Consider the following 16,153-nt stretch of genomic DNA (forward strand, 5'->3'; position numbering starts at 1 on the left):
ACCACACAGAATAAAAAAAAACATAAAGCCCACACCTACCTCTTCTACATACAGACACACACACACACAAAAACAGACAAGAAAACCTGTGCCTACCTACATAGTTCTGGGCTATTTTATCTTCTACAAAATCCTTTTTATCTCTGGAAAATGCTTTATTTCACTTTCTCTAATCGCTTCTTTTGATGGTCAGAGACTCTTTTCATGTCTCGCTCCTTTTTCGTCAGATGGTGTACTTCGTAACCAACGGATGGATTAAGGTTGAAGGCACTTCTGTTATTGGAGCCCCTATGCCATAAAGGAGCATAAATTTAGAACCAAGCAAAGTGAGCAACATTTGAAGTGCGCCTAATGGCATGTTGATCCAACCACATGGTTAGGTATTTCAGTGGAGAGACATGTAAAGTTAGTGCGATTATCTAGGAGCCACCACTGTATTCAGATGTCAACAAAGCTCTTGGTGGATTTATACATGGATACCGATTACGCTCCAATTGGTCTAATGGCATCTAGATCCTTGCATGTGGCTCAATTTATAAATATGCTTCAAATTCAAAATCTTCTAAACATCTGCAAATTTGGTCACTTGCACACGACCTTCACTTGGATGGTATTACCTCTCACCTTTTGAGTACATGGATCCTATCGAACCCATTCATACAGAGCCAGTACACGATATCCCTCAACCACCTCGCAGATCTGGTAGGGTCTCCCATCTTCCCGATAGATACTTAGGTATACTAGAAGAGGATACCGAGAAATGTTCCTAGTGGGAGATAGGGATCACATACAAGATCCCAAAACCTACGACGAGGCAATATCTGATATCGATTCCGAGAAATGGTTGGAAGCTATGAAGTCAGAGTTAGACTCCATGCATTCCAACCAAGTCTGGAACTTAGTAGATCCACCAGAAGGTATTGTAACCTATTGGATGCAAATGGATCTACAAAAGGAAGATAGGTTCGGATGGAAAGGTAGAGACCTATAAAGCAAGGCTAGTGGCGAAAGGATATAGTCAACGTGAAGGCATTGACTATCAGGAAACCTTTTCACCTGTAGCCATGTTGAAATCCATCCGAACATTGCTTGCCATTGCAGCATTTCATGATTATGAAATCTGGCAGATGGATGTGAAAACTGCTTTCCTGAATGGATATCTTGATGAAGATATCTATATGGAACAACCTTTGGATTTCACTTCCAGTGATGGAGATCACAAGGTCTGCAAGCTGCAAAGGTCCATCTATGGACTAAAGCAAGCATCTCGGAGTTGGAACACTTGTTTCGATGACGCAATCAAAATGTTTGATTTCATCAAAAATGAAGAGGAACCGTGTGTTTACAAAAAGGTTAGTGGGAGTGCTGTCGTATTTCTCGTACTGTACGTGGACGACATCCTCCTGATAGGGAATGATATTCCCATGCTAACCTCGTTCAAGGTCTGGTTGTCAAAAGAGTTCTCCATGAAAGACCTTGGGGAAGCATCCTATATTTTGGGAATAAAGGTCTATAGAGATAGATCTAAAAGGATGCTTGGCCTATCACAGAAGATGTACATAGAGGAAGTGCTGAAAAGGTTCAGCATGAAAAACTCTAAAAGGGGTCTCTTACCCCTAAGGCATGGAATTCATATCTCCAAGAAGATGTGCCCCAACACATCTGAAGAGATTCAACGCATGAGCAAGATCCCCTATGCATCAGCAATAGGGAGCCTCATGTATGCCATGCTATGTACACGACCTGATATAGCCCTTGCTGTGAGTGTCACAAGCAGATATCAGTCGAATCCAGGTGAAGAACACTGGACAGCTATGAAGAATATTCTTAAGTACTTGAGAAGAACTAAAGATTTATTCTTGGTCTTTGGAGGATCATCAGAGTTAAAGGTAAGAAGGGTACACAGATTCAGACTTCATGACTGATGTCGATGATAGAAAGTCAACATCTGGATATGTGTTCTTGTGCAATGGTGGTACGGTGAATTGGAAAAGTTCTAAACAACCGATCATTGTTGATTCTACTATGGAAGTTGAATACATCGCCGCCTCTGAAGCTGCTAAAGAAGGCTTCTGGTTCAAGAAATTCATTGCAGAGTTGGACGTGATGACATCAGATGCCATAACACTCTACTGCGATAATAATGGCGCCATAACTCTTGCTAAGGAGCTAAGGTCTCATCAGAAGTCCAAGCACATAGAGCGGCGCTTCCACCTCATACGCGACTATGTTGAGAAGAAGTATGTCGAGATGCAGAGAGTAGACTCCGCGGACAACGTGACAGACCCATTCACTAAGCAGCTAAGTCAACAAAAGACTGAAGCCCACCTTGAGAAGATGGGACTAAGATATATGACTGATTGGCTTTAGTGCAAGTGGGAGATTGTTAGATATATGCCCTAGAAGCCAATCTGGCTGACACACTGTTAATTCTAGGGACATAATTTTGTACTTGACTATTTATTATTGAATAAATAAAAGGCATCTTTTTCATTCATATTGTTATTGTGTCTATGAATCGTCCAAGGAATTAATAAGATGATGATGCATATTCTCAAGAGTTGAGAATTTGAGCCATGTATCATTAGTGATTAATTTCTAAACGCTCCTGATCGATGGATCATCACGAGGACGGTGATCGATCCGATGAGATCAGTGCACACATTGCTTTCTTTATGGATGGACGAGACTCGAGTCCACAGTGTGGCGATACTGAAGTAATAGTGCAGGTGCTTGTTAAGAACAAGGGTACTGAGCGTGACCAAGACAAGAAGTCACTTGGATGTCTATCCACTCGTCAGTGACTTGCTTGATGTTGCAGTAGTGTGATTGGTCCTTTGACCTGCGATGCTTCGGCTACTCACAGTGAGGTTATTGTAGTTTGACTGCACATATACATGGTCTCTAGCCATATGGGTCCATGCAGTGTAGATTGGCTGCAGTAGGTTCACTGTAGGAGTAGGATATGCACCTATAAGGAATCTATCGACCTTAATAGATAAGGAGAGATCCTATGTGATTTATAAGACTGAGTTCGTAAGACCTCGGCCGGGGCAGATTGCACAGTGGAGAAAGAGTTCTCCGCTCTCGAACTTAAGTCGAATAAATCTTGACATATGACAGACGAAGGAGTTTGACGAGTTATCCATGACCTCCGTCCTGTAGGGATCCACGATAGAAGGACTGTATCACATGATAACTGCACCTAGAGGTTCATCATTCTATTCTGCTGGGTAGCCACTACATGCTGCTAGGTGTCACTGGTGGATGGTGGGACTCATAGGGATTATCTCGATGATCGATAAACCCTGATGAGTAGAGTTAGAATCGTTCCAACCCATTGAAAAGGAGTTTTCAATGGTATTGTGATAGAGATCACATTATATCTCACTACCAGTCAGAATAGAACCTATGGGGTCACACATATTAGAAGCACTGACCGATCCGATGGTTGAATCGTGATTAGGAATCACAAGTAATTAATTCGATTGATAAACAGTTGAAGAAGGAACAAAGGAAATTAATTAATTGGACTTAAATACGATTCCTACTTGGAATAGGATTTCTAGAGTCCTAATTGGATTAGGACTGGGAATCCTATTTGGAGTAGGACTGGGATTCTTACTTGGAATAGGATTCCTAGAGTCCTAATTGGATTAGGACTGGAAATCCTATTTGGAGTAGGACTAGGATTCCTACTTATAGTAGGATTCCTAGAGTCCTAATTGGATTAGGATTGGGAATCCTATCAGAGTCCTAATTGGATTAGGACCAAAATTAAATAAGTCCTAATTGGATTAGGATTTCTTAAGTCCTAATTAATTATTAATCTAATGAATCAATAAGACTCCTAATTGGATTAGGATTGAAGGGTTCAATTGAGTCATGGTTCATTAAGTTCTAATTGGATTAGGACTTACCTAGATTAAACCCAAATTGGTTCACCCTTGGTCCAAGCCTAATTAGATTAGGACCTAACCATGAGTGACCTTCCTAATCCTCCATGAAGGAGGGGCATACGCCCCTCCTCCTTTTCCTTGCTTGGTGCGGCAAAGAAGAGGGGCCGGCGCCCCTCTTGGAAGTTTATCAAGGAGCTCCTACAAAGTAGGAGCTCCACATGCTATTTAAGAGGAGGCGTGGGGGCTGACCTAGGGCATCATTGAAGCCCTCTCCCTCTCCAATTCGTGGCCCCCTCTCCTCCCCTTTCCTTGGTTCAGCCGTAAGCAAAGGAAGAAAAAGAAAGGTGGCCTCTTCATCCTCCCTTCCTCCTTCCAACACAAGGAAAAGAAAGAAGGCTGTAGGGGTTTTGTTCCTTTACTATTCTTCATCCTTTTTCTTCCTCCTCTCAAGCACATTCAAGAGTTGAAAGAAAGAGAGGAGATCATCCATTAAAAGTTGTCTCTGCAAGGGAGCTAGCATCCCGGAGAGACAAAGAAGCTTGATCGGTTCTTGTTTCGTGTGGATACTTGTAGAGGCCGGGCACTTGAACGGCTTCAAGCGAACCTTCATCCAAAACCACGATCATCAGTTTGCGGTGATCATCTACCCGCACAAGGTGAAGATCTGATCTTCTAATGTTATTTAAAAGTTTTTAATCCTTATCTATCTATGAACGGTTTTAAACAACGTTCATGCGATGAACGGTTGATCCTGCGCATGCCTCTTCCGCTGCATCTGAAATTTTTGAAATTTTTCTACGGCATGGGCGGGTTCCTAACAATTATCGCACCATGCGGATGCACTTTCTCCACAATGTATGGGCCATTCCAGCGGAATTTAAGTTTTCCAGGGAACAGATGTAATCGAGAGTCATATAAAAGAACTTTCTGTCCTGGGTGAAATTCCTTACGAATGATCATTTTATCATGCATGATCTTCATGCGATCTTTGTACTTCTTGGCACACTCGTAAGCATCGTTTCTAATTTCTTCAAGCTCATCGAGCTGAAGCTTCCTATGTTCTCCCGCTTTGTCAAGATCGAAATTTAAATGTTTAATAACCCAATAGGCCTTGTGCTCTAACTCGACAAGTAAATGGCAGGCCTTGCCATAGACAGTTCTATATGGAGACATTCCAATTGGTGTTTTGTAAGCCGTCCGATATGCCCACAGTGCATCTGTTAGCCTAAGAGACCAATCCTTCCGAGATGTATTAACAGTTTTTTCAAGGATGGTCTTGATTTCCCAATTGGAAATTTCGACTTATCCACTTGTTTGTGGATGATATGGTGTACTGACCTTGTGATTAATGTTGTATTTACTCATAAGGGCTTTAAATATTTTATTACAAAAATATTTCCCCCCATCACTAATGATAGCACGAGGGGTACCAAAACGAGCAAAGATAGATTCTTTAAGGAACTTGATCACCACTTTGTGATCATTGGTCTTACACGCGATAGCCTCAATCCATTTTGATATATAGTCAACTGCCATAAGAATGTACTGGTGCCCAAACGACATAGAAAAAGGACCCATAAAATCAATACCCCAAACATCGAAGATTTTTATAATTAAGATAGGGTTCAGGGGCATCTCATTTTTTCTCGAAAGTTTTCCTAATCGTTGACATCGATCGCAAGATTTACAATAGTCATGCACATCTTGAAAAAGTGTGGGCCAATAAAATCCACACTGCAAAACTTTTGCAGCAGTTTTCTTCCCACTAAAATGACCACCACAAGCATGGTCATGACAAAAGAAAAGGACATTCCTTTGATCATGTTCAGGGATGCATCGTCTGATGATTTGATCAGGACAGTATTTGAACAAGTATGGTTCATCCCAAAAATACCATTTTACACAAGCTAAGAAGCGGAATTTCTCTTGTTTAGTCCATGAACCGGGCAATCGTTCAGTGATCGGTTATTTCAATTTCAAAAATAAACCACGCAATAGCACGTATCCTGTAGGATAGTGATTATGGGTGTCGGTCCACAGGGATTGAAGAATAAGTTATTTTTCTTTTTTTTTTAAATAAATCAAGAAGAAGAATTTGCTAACTTGATTTAACTAAATTAAACTATGAGTGCGAATTAGAATTTATCAGAATAAATGGATCTAGGGTTTGGAGTCCACCACATAGCATTGCATCAGGATTTGTATTCTTTATTTTTTTATCTTTTGGAGAGGCATGCAATATTGGCTACAAGCCTTTTAAAATAAAAGCATAAAGAGTTTTAAGAAAATCCATCTTCGGTATAGCAAGAACTGTCTACCTAATTATGCTAATCTAGGGTGCAGTACACCTCATCTTCCTAGGCATGGATCATCTTAGACTACTTTAGCAAACATGAATAATAAATAGCATGCTCAAAGTTTAAACATCATAAAAGAATTTTTCATGATAATAAGAATTTAAACCAAGCTCCAAAATAATAAAGAAAATAAGAAAATAATGCCCTGTAACATTGCTAGGGCTTCATCCAGCCCTAGACTAGACGTTTAGCCGAGCATGGCTTCCGGACGACCTCCCATCTTCAAATGAAAGCCTTCACCTCCCATCATTCCCAAAATATCACAAAATATTCTCTCCCCCCCCTTCTCTCTTTTTTTTTTATTTCTTTTCTCTGTGGTTCGGCTCTCTTCTTCTCTTCCGAAACAGGTCTCCCCTGTTTTTCCTCCACCGAGCTCCTTTTATATCTTCAAGAGCACCCGGTATCAAATCCCTCTTTCCCCTGTTTGGCGTCGGAATCAAAGGGGAAGGAGCTGGACGTGGTAGGTATGCCTTGCAGAGGCTGGCACGCAGAGGAGATCTCGGACACGGCTGGGCGCATTGGGTGCTGGGATCCCTGAAAATGGAAGGAGCTGTGATCGTATCCCGGAATGGTTGTGGCTGCAAAAAAATGGAAGAAGCTGGGTTGAATGCGGTTGAGATCCGTGGATGCTGGGAAGATTGCATCGCAGGAGGAGATCAAATCTGGAGAAAGAAATCTGGGAGGACAAGGGTGATCACGGGATGCTCTGGTGCGGTTGAATGGGAGGAATCCGGGACGATTTGCTTCGGTGTGCTGGGAAGGAAAGAAGTCACCGGCTGGCTGCTTGGGAAGAAGATCTCCACTGTTTCAGTGCTGGGAAGGAGAATGGAAAGAGAGGATTTGGGAGATGATCTGTGAGCCCGGATGGCTGGAAGTTGGGCGGAAGCGGGGGAGATTGCATCGCGGATGGGAGGAATCCATGGAGCAGGGGATACGTTGGGAGAATGTGGAGGATATCTTGGATGGCTTGGATGCTTGGAGGAAATCTAGGAAGGAAGGAATGGAAGATCGGGTCATGCATGCGGTGGTCATTCGGCTTGTTCTGAAACAGGGGAGGAGAAGATAAAAGAAATTGACATGGAAGATGAATACGGGAATGAGTAGGATATGTGAATTTTTTATTATTTATATTTCTTCTTCCTTTTTTAGAAAAGTGGTTGGGTCCATTCGGGTAGGTTGGAAGGGCTTTGAATCTAAAATAAAGGAAGTTTGGACACGTGGAGAAAATGGGAGAGGCCTCTATTTTGCTAGGTTGGGAAGCTTGATGCACACGGAAAAATATGACATGGACAAAGGAATGAATAGCTTCATGCATATGTGGGAGAAAGTAGTCCACACATGAAACAGATTGAGACTAGTTTGTGAATGGGGTGACTCGACCTACACACACATTAGACTAAATCAATATAGAAAATGAAACCAAACTTGAATTACCTCTAATAATTTATTAAAATGAAATGAGAGGGAAAACACATTTTCTTCTGTTAATATTTAAAATATGTGCATAACAATAATAATAAGTGCTATATAAAATAGATAAATTTGCACATTATTTAGCACTTATCATACCCCCAAACCTACATTTTGCTAGTCCTCGAGGAAAATAAAATTAGAAAAGAAGAAACTCTAACTCACTTTCGCAGGCATCGCGATTGCATTTACCATATGCAACAAGGCTTTAAACCCCTAGGTTACCCTAGTGGACGAGTTATAGTCTCGTGAGGGTTTTCAGTGACATACCCACAAACTTCAATAAATCATTCATTGTTATGATTATTATTTTTTATTATTTTTATTCTTTTTATTATTATTTTTTATCGATTGATCTATAAGTGAAAATCAAATTCCAAATGCATACTAGTAAAAAATTTCAAAAACTCTTTTTTTTATTATTATTAAAATCTAATTTAAGATACAAAAATGATAAGAATTTCAAAACACATACGGTTTTATTTACTAAGTCAGCCCAAATCCTAGGTCAAAATGTAATTCAAGTTGAGGTCATTAAGTTTCCGTTAGGGAGTTGTAAGACTCATTTATACTGGAGTGCTCGGTGAAATCTGGACCGTTCACAAGCTAAGGGTTTGGATCTCCAAAATATTGCTAATACCAGTAGTTTCCAAGGATTGGTCGAAAGAACCTGCTCACTGATTCAAAATCATCTTATCTGCAGGATTTCGAGAGTTGTGGATGTTTACTTTAGTACCTCACGGGCTTTATCTGTAATATTCCAGTTTACTCGACTTTTTACAACGACGGCTTTCACACTATTGTCTTTTTCAGGGTCAATACAAAGTTTTTTTTTATAATAAAGACATATAAATTGTGCACTTTTACTCTTGTGGTGATTTCTCCGTGTAACGAGCAATCAGTCGACAACTCTCACACCAGTTGGCACAAGGTGTCAGGCATCAAGACTCCCCTACGGACTTATGTTTGGAGTTCTCATCACAAGCCCACTTGACCTTTGACAATAGGTAGCCCTTTTCGATGTTCCTGACTAAATCCATTATTATTGATGATATTTTTTTTCTTTTTTTTGGATTAGATAAGTATGATTCATCAGGGTCCAAGGTTGCTACTATACTATCAACATAATGTCGAGCTTAGACCTTAGAAGGGTCGGCCAGTGTGTAGTGAAATTCCAAAGTATTAATTAGCTTACAACTCCCTAAGAGAGACTTAATAAAAAGAACTTAAATTTATATTACTTCCGACTAGTCATTGGGCTTTTTAGATTTTATATACCTTGTGTATTTATCATTCTCGCATTCATGTATATAAATTAGGTTTTTTTAAAAACAAAAACTTTTTTTATTTAAAATTTTATTATTATTATTATTTTATGAACAATTTTTTTTTTTGAATGAAAATCAAGAAATGAAAATCAAGATGAATACCCCCAAACCTAAACCTAACATTGTCCTCAATGTTAAAAAAGACATCTAAGAGAGTTGGGTTGCCTCCCAACAAGCGCTAAGTTTATTATCTTCAGCCAGACACAGTGCATCCTTAATTATTTTGATAAACAGGGTTCGTCAAATTAAGGAATTCGATCAATTGCCCATCGGTAACACGGTCCACATAAGGTTTTAACCTTTGACCATTGACTTTTAAAATATATCCACCATTGAGGTGTTGGATCTCTACTGCACCATAAGGAAAAACCTTTTTCACTACGAATGGTCCATCCCACCTACAGCGAAGTTTATCCGAGAAGAGTCGCAACTTTGAATTGAATAGCCAAACCTTTTGACCAGGTTCGAAGGACTTACGGTTAATATTTTTATCATGAAAAGCCTTACTCCTTGCTTTATAAATTTTAGCATTTTCATAAGCCTCATTGCGCAATTCTTCAAGTTCACTTAGTTGGAGTTTTCGGTGAGGACCAGCTACTGCCATATCTAAGTTAAACTTTTTGATAGCCCAGAAAGCTCTATGTTCAAGTTCTACCGGTAAGTGACAAGCTTTTCCAAAAACTAATCGGTAGGGAGACATGCCAATAGGAGTTTTGTAGGCAGTACGATAGGCCCAGAGTGCATCATTTATCCTTTGAGACCAATCTTTTCTATCGGGACGTACCGTTTTTTCTAAGATGTGTTTTAACTCCCTATTGGACACCTCGACTTGTCCACTCGTTTGGGGATGATATGGGGTAGCAACTTTGTGGGTGATGTTATATTTGCGAGCCAAAGCCTCGAAAGACCGGTTGCAAAAATGAGATCCCCCATCACTGATGATGGCTCGGGGTGTGCCAAAACGACAAAAGATGTTTTCATGTAAAAATTTAATCACAACCTTGTGGTCATTAGTTTTAGTGGCGACAGCTTCTACCCATTTTGAAACATAATCAATCCCTACAAGAATATATTCGAAACCAAAGGATAGTGGGAAAGGGCCCATAAAGTCAATACCCCAGACATCAAATATTTCTACAATTAAAATAGGATTGAGAGGCATCATATCTCTACGAAAGATGGTACCCATCCGTTGGCACCGTTCACAAGTTTGGCAAAAGTTATGGGCATCTTTAAAAAGAGTGGGCCAATAAAATCCACTCTGTAATACTTTTGCTGCAGTTTTTCTACCCCCAAAATATCCCCCACAAGCTTGTGAATGGCAGAATGAAAAAATACTTTGAAATTCGCATTCGGGGATACATCGACGGATTACTTGATCGGGACAATATTTGAATAGATCGGGATCATCCCAATAATAGAACTTTACTTGTGAAAAGAATCGGTTCTTGTCTTGAGTTGACCAATCATCAGGAATTCGTCCTATGGCAAGGTAATTTACTATGTTTACAAACCATGGCGTTTTTATTTCTTGTACTCCAAATAATTGTTCATCTGGGAAAGCATCATGTAAGGGTGAGGTATTCTTAGAGGGCTCAAGAAGAATCCTAGATAAGTGGTCTGCTACGACATTTGCAGTTCCTTTCTTATCACGAATTTCTAGGTCAAATTCTTGTAGTAAAAGAATCCATCGAATCAGATGGGGTTTGGTGTCCTTCTTTGCAAGAAGGTGTCGAAGGGCAGCATGATCAGTGAATACGGTAACCTTGGATCCTAAAAGGTAAGATCGAAACTTGTCTAGCGCAAATACTACAGCTAATAACTCTTTCTCAGTGGTGGTGTAGTTCAATTGTGCATCTGAGAGTGCTTTACTAGCGTAGTAGATGATATGAGGTACTTTATCTAGCCGTTGCCCTAAAACTGCCCCAATTGCATAGTCGGATGCGTCACACATTAATTCAAATGGAAGGGTCCAATTAGGGGGCCATATGATAGGTGCAGTGGTCAATTTCGAGCGAAGATTTTCAAATGCCTCCTCGCATGCTTTATCAAAGACAAAGGGAGTGTCCTTGGCCAGAAGATTGCACAAGGGTTTGGAAATCTTACTGAAGTCCTGAATGAAGCGACGGTAGAAACCAGCATGGCCAAGGAATGATCGGATTTATTTCACAGTTTTGGGTGGAGGGAGATTGGAAATAAGATCGACTTTGGCTTTATCTACTTCAATGCCCCTCTTAGACACGACGTGTCCTAAAACTATGCCTTCTTGAACCATGAAATGGCTCTTTTCTCAACTTAATACTAGGTTGGTCTCCTTACATCTTTTCAGAACTAAGGTCAAATTGTTCAGACAATCGTCAAAAGATAGGCCAAAGACTGAGAAATCATCAATGAACACATCTAGAAAGTTTTCCACCATATCTGAAAAAATGGCCATCATGCATCGTTGAAAAGTTGCGGGTGCATTGCATAGTCCAAAAGGCATCCTCCTATATGCAAATGTCCCAAATGGGCAAGTAAAGGTGGTTTTCTCTTGATCGTCCGGGTAAACAGATACTTGATTATATCCAGAATAACCATCTAAGAAGCAGTAGAAACCTTGACCAACCAACCGTTCTAAAATTTGATCTATGAAAGGTAGAGGAAAATGGTCCTTTCCAGTCATTGAATTAAGTTTTCTGTAGTCAATGCACATGCGCCAACCCATGGTTGTGCGTGTTTGTATCAATTCTCCTTCCGTATTTTCAATGGAAGGACAAAGTGGTGCGCTAGCAATGGGGGGAAGAGGTTCAGGTCGGATCTTCCAAGGAAGGGAACTCATGGGAGATTGATTGTCGAGTAAGATGTTAACTTCTTCTACGGCCTTGTCTATATCAAAGTTGTCAATGTCAAAATGGGCCAAACATGCCTCTAAGGGGTCATTTGCTAAGATGTAGCGAAGGGCGTTCTCTACAAGATCATCCATTTCATCAATTAGGCAACACTCGTCTTCCCTCACATGTTGGTCAGCAGCATGAAACACATTCAACTTAATTTTCATGTTTCCAAATGATATATCCATTGCCCCAGTTCTACAGTTGATACATGCATTGGCTGTAGCTAAAAAGGGACGATCAAGAATCACAGGAATTTGTTTTTTAAGGTTGGGCACATGTTCCATATCAAGGACGATAAAATCTACTGAAAAATAGAATTTGTCTACCTTGACAAGAACATCTTCAATCATCCCCCTTGGCATCTTCACCGATCGATCAGCCAATTATAAAGATACCGAGGTAGGTTTCAATTCACGCAACCCAAATTTTTCATAGACTGAATAGGGTAGAAGATTCACACTTGCTCCTAGATCTAAGAGTGCTCGGTCGATGGAGTTATTTCCTATGACACAGAAAATAGTGGGAGCACCAGGATCTTTGAACTTTGGAGGGGTGTTGTGTTGGAGAATGGAACTTACCTGCTCAGTTAGGAGGACCTTTTTAGGCACATGTGTTCTAGATTTTCACTTTTGGGTGCAAATGTCTTTGAGAAATTTGGCATAGGAGGGAACTTGTTTGCTGGCATCAAGGAGTGGAAGGTTGATTTTAACTTATTTGAAGACCTCCACATCTCTTCTAATGAAGTTCCCTTCTTGCCAAAGGAAGAGGGTGCATTAAGTGCTTCAGGGAATGGAGCCTTTGGAATGTGGGTTGTGGCAGATGGTGGACTAGCTGAAGAAGGTTTTGGATTTTCATGTGATACATTCCTCTCCTCTTCTTCACCTTCCTTATTGTTACCCTCCCCAACCTTATTATCTATTATACATCCACTCCTTAGGGTAGTCAAAGCATTGGCTTGCTCATGATTTAGTCGAGTTTCTTGAGCCACGTATTGTCCCCTAGGATTACTCATTGGTTGACTTGGAAGCTTACCTTCCTCTCGCTTGTTTAATGCATTGGCTAGTTGACCCATTTGGAATTCTAGCTGAGCAATTGATTGCGTGTGAGAGTGCAATAGTTGTGTGTTTGCCTCCAAACCTTGAAGGGCAGTCAACACTTTCTCCTCAAAGGCTGTATTTTTTTGGGTTGGAGGAGGACGGTGTTGAAATTGAGTTGAGGGACGGTAGAGATAAAAATTCTGAGGGTTTTGAAAATTTTGGGAGTAGGGTTGGGTATTATTCGAAGCTTGCTGCCTCCAAGAAAAATTTGGATGATTCCGCCATCCCGGGTTATATGTATTGGAAAATGGGTCATTACCTGGTCTGGGCTGTGTTTGGGCAGCATTGATGTGTTCTTGCACGAGTTCGGGATATTGGGGTGCTGAGGGGCACTCATGAATAGGGTGCGATGGGCTAGAACAGATAGCACACACTTGTGCTTGGGAAGAGCTAACGATATGTCCTCCTATCATCAATTGATCAATCTTATGGGACAATGCATCTACCTTGCTAGACAGGTCCATGGAATGACTTATTTCACAAATGGTCCCTTTTCTTTGAGAACTCGAGGGTGCTTGACGAGAACAAGAAGCATGGTGGAGGGAGTTTTCATTAAGATTTTAAAATAATTGCCAAGCTTCATGCTCATTTTGAAGCATGAAAGTCCCCCCGCATGCAGCATCGATCATCTGACGGTTTCGTTCAGTCAATCCGTCATAAAAACATTGCACTAGTTGCCACTTAGGTATTTGATGATGAGGGCATTTACGGATTAGGTCCCTAAATCTCTCACAAGTTTCATGAAATTCTTCTCCCTCAGTTTGGGAGAAGCTTGTAATGGCACGTCTAAACTGGTTCGTTCTTCCTATGGAAAAGTATTTTTTAAGAAATTCTTGTTGCATTTGATCCCAAGAACGAATCGAGTTAGCTTCTAAAAAATTCAGCCATTGTTTGGCTCTATCTTTAAGGGAGAAAGGGAATAATCTAAGTTTCAGAGCATCATCAGTGAAGTTCTGAATCTTGACTGTGGTGCAAATCTCAAGGAATTCATCTAGGTGTTTATATGGTTCTTCGTTGGTGAGCCCATAGAAAGATGGGAGCATTTGGATCACACTAGACTTTATTTCGTATTGTACAGCTGCTACTTCAGGTAATCGAATACAAGATGGGGAAGTGTAAATGGTGGGAGTAAAGTACTCCCTCAGGAGTTTGGGTTGTTCTTCAGCCATCTCAGGAGGTGGGGATGATTCTAATGTTCTGATCTCAGCTTGAATATTCCTAAGGGTCCGTTCTATTTCAGGGTCAAAAGGTAATAGGTCACGTACTCTAGAACGACTCCCTTGCATACACTAGTACTTGATCAGTCAAGCATGCAATAAAAGATAAACACATCAATCCTTGTATTTGTCCTAAAATCACTAGACAGCTCCTAACTGGTTTGAAGAGATCACCTAAGCCTCCAATCCGGTCTAATGAATCGAGTTGACCAGGTAAGCTCCCAGGTAAGTGGAGGGGTCACGATGCGTTCGCAAAGGTCCCACTTAAAACCCACTTGCCTCGAACAGATGAACTGTCTCCCTTATAGGGACAAAGCTTGCCTAGACATCAACTAAGCCACAGAGCGAAATTGGTGCAACTTTCGGTGATCTTCGTCCTATTGAGCTCGAATGTCCCTAGGAGCCAATGTCTAATTAATTTTAATTAAAGTGACACTATGTGAGATTGAGTTCACCTAAGTTGGGCAAGAGTCCGGTGATGAAATCCGGCTCTTATCTTGTTGGGGTGATTGCCCTTACTAAGTGCAGATTAGTTGGTATATGTGTATCAGGCATACATTCACACTTCTGCTAAAGTTAAAAGCAAATAATCACCACAAAATTTCAAGCTAATAATTAATTTAAATAAGAAAGGTTTAGAGGTTACCAAAGGAAATTTCTCCAGCAATTTAAATTTTTTTTAGCAAACCTCCAAAGCATTCCTTTTTGATAGCCCAGATCTCCTCTTCGATTCCTGATCAAATAAGACCAAAAGAAAAATTAAAAAAAATTAGTAGAAGAGAAAAAGGAGATAAGAAAAGTAACAATAATAGAGAATAATTATATATATATATATATATTTGAAAATTTTTTTAATTAATTAATTTTTTTTAATGATAGAAAAAATAACTATGCAAGCAATACCTGGCAACGGCGCCAAAAAATTGATCGGTTAATTCAATTTCAAAAATAAACCACGCAATAGCACGTATCCTGTAGGATAGTGATTACGGATGTCGGTCCACAGGGATTGAAGAATAAGTTATTTTTCTTTTTTTAAAAAATAAATCAAGAAGAAGAATTTGCTAACTTGATTTAACTAAATTAAACTATGAGTGCGAATTAGAATTTATCAGAATAAATGGATCTAGGGTTTGGAGTCCACCACATAGCATTACATCAGGGTTTGTATTCTTTATTTTTTTATCTTTTGGAGAGGCATGCAATATTGGTTACAAGCCTTTTAAAATAAAAGCATAAAGAGTTTTAAGAAAATCCATCTTCGGTATAGCAAGAAGTGTCTACCTAATTATGCTAATCTAGGGTGCAGTACACCTCATCTTCCTAGGCATGGATCATCTTAGACTACTTTAGCAAACATGAATAATAAATAGCATGCTCAAAGTTTAAACATCATAAAGGATTTTTCATTGATAATAAGAATTTAAACCAAGCTCCAAAATAATAAAGAAAATAAGAAAATAATGCCCTGTAACATTGCTAGGGCTTTATCCAGCCCTAGACTAGACGTTTAGCCGAGCATGGCTTCCGAACGACCTCCCATCTTCAAATGAAAGCCTTCACCTCCCATCATTTCCAAAATATCACAAAATATTCTCTTCCCCCCCCTCTCTTTTTTTTTTATTTCTTTTCTCTGTGGTTCGGCTCTCTTCTTCTCTTCCGAAACAGGTCTCCCCTATTTTTCCTCCACCGAGCTCCTTTTATATCTTCAAGAGCACCCCGTATCAAATCCCTCTTTCCCCTGTTTGGCGTCGGAATCAAAGGGGAAGGAGCTGGACGTGGTAGGTATGCCTTGCAGAGGCTGGCACGCAGAGGAGATCTCGGACACGGCTGGGCGCATTGGGTGCTGGGATCCCTGAAAATGGAAGGAGCTGTGATCGTATCCCGAAATGGCTGTGGCTGCAAATGG

At 40.3% G+C, this 16,153-nt stretch overlaps 1 non-coding gene across 1 annotated transcript; it reads left to right on the plus strand.

Annotated features, from left to right (window-relative positions):
* The first annotated feature begins 13,714 nt into the window (after positions 1-13,714).
* LOC120106874 lies at positions 13,715-13,820 on the plus strand. Its single transcript, XR_005508870.1, has one exon. It is a non-coding gene; the product is annotated as a small nucleolar RNA R71 (small nucleolar RNA).
* The last annotated feature ends 2,333 nt before the right edge of the window (positions 13,821-16,153 follow it).

This window comes from Phoenix dactylifera, unplaced genomic scaffold, assembly GCF_009389715.1.
Source record: "Phoenix dactylifera cultivar Barhee BC4 unplaced genomic scaffold, palm_55x_up_171113_PBpolish2nd_filt_p 000672F, whole genome shotgun sequence".
In the NCBI taxonomy this organism is placed as follows: domain Eukaryota; kingdom Viridiplantae; phylum Streptophyta; class Magnoliopsida; order Arecales; family Arecaceae; genus Phoenix; species Phoenix dactylifera.